Source organism: Balaenoptera ricei, chromosome 19 (assembly GCF_028023285.1).
Source record: "Balaenoptera ricei isolate mBalRic1 chromosome 19, mBalRic1.hap2, whole genome shotgun sequence".
NCBI classification, from domain to species: Eukaryota; Metazoa; Chordata; class Mammalia; order Artiodactyla; family Balaenopteridae; genus Balaenoptera; species Balaenoptera ricei.
In genome coordinates, this window is record NC_082657.1 from 47980980 (window position 1) to 47983648 (window position 2669).

The 2669-nt window shown below is 41.3% G+C and overlaps 1 pseudogene; it reads left to right on the plus strand.

The window, feature by feature from the left end:
* The first annotated feature begins 2242 nt into the window (after nt 1–2242).
* Nucleotides 2243–2357, plus strand: LOC132354435 (U6 spliceosomal RNA; annotated as a pseudogene).
* Nucleotides 2358–2669: the final 312 nt, after the last annotated feature.

Genomic DNA, 2669 nt, shown 5'->3' on the forward strand with positions numbered 1-2669 from the left:
TGCCACAACTACTGAGCCCGTGCGCCACAACTACTGAAGCCCACACGCCTAGAGCCTGTGCTCCGCAACAAGAGAAGCCACCGCAAAGAGAAGCCCACGTACCACAATGAAGAGCCCCCGCTCGCCACAACTAGAGAAAGCCCACGTGCAGCAACAAAGACCCAACGCAGCCAAAAATAAATAAATGAAATAAATAAAAATTAAAAAAAAAAACCAATAGTGTGACAGCTCATCGACCCCAAAGATCTTGAAAACGGGACCACATTACATTTCCTGGAATAGGAGTTTCCTCCAAAGAGACTCTCTAACCCCATACCTGTTCTCAAGGATGAGGCCCATTTTCTTTCCCAAATACTTGAAGCAAAACTGAACTTTTCAAAGCCTGAAGTTTGACGCTCGGCCCAGCAGCAAATTCACTTGCCAACCCCCCACTTCCTCCCCATAGCCCTGTTCTCTTCCACTTTAAAGCATTATCTCATCTCAGCATTGCCGCTTTTTTTAAGTTCAATGTCAATAGCTAGTTAGGAGAGGGCAGGAGGGTCAGGGTTTAGGACTCCAAACCGTCCTTGACGTTTCTCTGTAGACGGATCTGCTGTTTGCATCAGCCCCATAAAAAAATAAAAAAATAAAAATCCCTCTTTACTATCTGAGAAAAGATCAGAACAGGAAAATGTCAGTTTGAGAGCTGACAGAATTCTGATAAGAATGAACTGGAAATGAGAGAAAGAAAGGAAGAAATGCTGTCACTCAGAGTTTTTAATTTAATGTATTTAGACAAATATGTTTCCCACTGAGTGTGTATGTTTTTTTCACACACGACTCTTCCATCCCTCCACCTCTTTTCCAAACACTCTTCTTGAGAGAAAGGCTGTCTATTTTGACTTGATTTGATTTGATTTTTACGGTCTTTCCACAACCTTTCAAAGATCTGGAAGGGTCAACCCTCCTGGCCTGAGAGCTGTGAGCACATTCACTCCACAGCATTTCTTCTAAGCCCTGGAATCGTTTCCACTTTCAGAAGTATCTATACATATTTTTAGAGTTAGGGAGATAATTTAAATTCTCAGGCTTAATTGAACCGACAGAATGGAGAATGGAGCGCTCCAGATGGAAACACTTTCAGAGTGTGACGACCTCTGAGTTCAAATTTAATACCTACATAATAAAGGCTTGAAGATAATATAATGGGCATTGTTTCTGTTGCCTTATATATATATTTTTTCACTTGTGTAGCAACTTTCCTATTAGAGGAAATGGCTGGTGTTTTTAAATACAGGCTACACAAAACATCAAGAAATGACCCCCATTAAAAGATATATTTTTCATGAAGAAAAGGCCAAGTCTTTGATGAATAGAATACTCAGTAAGAGTTAAGTGTTCTTCTGAATGGAAAGAAAAAAACAACAACTTTTTCTGGAAACTAGGCAGTTGCCCAGTTCACCAACAAAGCATTTATTGAGCACCTACTCTATGCCTGGCACTCTACCAGGCATTTTATATCATCTCACTTAGATATTATTATCCACATTTTTCAGCTGAGAAGAATGAGGTGAAGAGGGGTGGGTTTGCCCAAGATGGCAGAGAAATGGCGTGACAGACCCAAGGTGCACCACCTGGTGGGTTTGCAAAGCATCCTCTGTGTATAGGCCGTGTCCAGCATTTAGTGACTTTTGTCCTGCATCTTTATGCAGGGTGCCTTAAATGTCCTGTATTCAGCTAGTTTTAATAAGTTACAAAAGCTTGCTACAGCTACTTTTCAAATGTAACTAAGTGTTCTGTATTTTTATTTGCTAAATCTGGCACCCCTGACATCTACATCTCAAAATCCCAAATCTAGAGGTTTGCCCCTTCTTCTACACAAATGAAACAGGTCTTTCTGTACACTTGATGCAGTGAGCAATGTACACACTAGGCCTGATCTATAGTAGTTAGGAGTGTGCACTCTGCAGTTGCTGAGACTTGGGTCTCATCCTTGCTCCACCACTTGCAAGCTGTGTGACCTTGGACCTCCCTGAGCTTTAGGCTGCCTAGCTGTAAAATGAGGACAAGAGTAGTACCTACTTCATAGGGTTGTATGGAGATTTAAGAAGAGAATGCGTGTAATAAAATAACCTGGTTTCTGGCACACAGTAAGTATTCAAGAAATATTAGCTATTACCTGTATCTTCAAAATTATTCTACTATGGCTCTTCTAAAGCGCAGCTCTGCTCAAGCATCCCTTTGCCTTAAAACATCAATTCTTGTGCTCGCTTCGGCAGCATGTATACTAAAATTGGAACGATACAGAGAAGATTAGCGTGGCCCCTGCTACTTGAAGCAAGGATGACACGCAAATTCGTGAAGCGTTCCATATTTTTGCAGCCACATAGCACAGGGAGATCAGCTAGGTGCTTTGTGACCACCTAGAGGGGTGGGATAGGGAGGGTGGGAGGGAGACACAAGAGGGAGGAGATATGGGGATATATGTATATGTATAGCTGATTCACTTTGTTATAAAGCAGAAACTAACACACCATTATAAAGCAAAAGATGTTAAAAAAAAAAAAAAGAAAATCAATTCTCTACAAGAAACTATGCAGATCCCTTATCTTTGTATGTAATGTCTGACCCCACCAAACTGTTCCCTGCTACCACACATATGAGACAGTCAGTCAGTGACTGTCAGCATA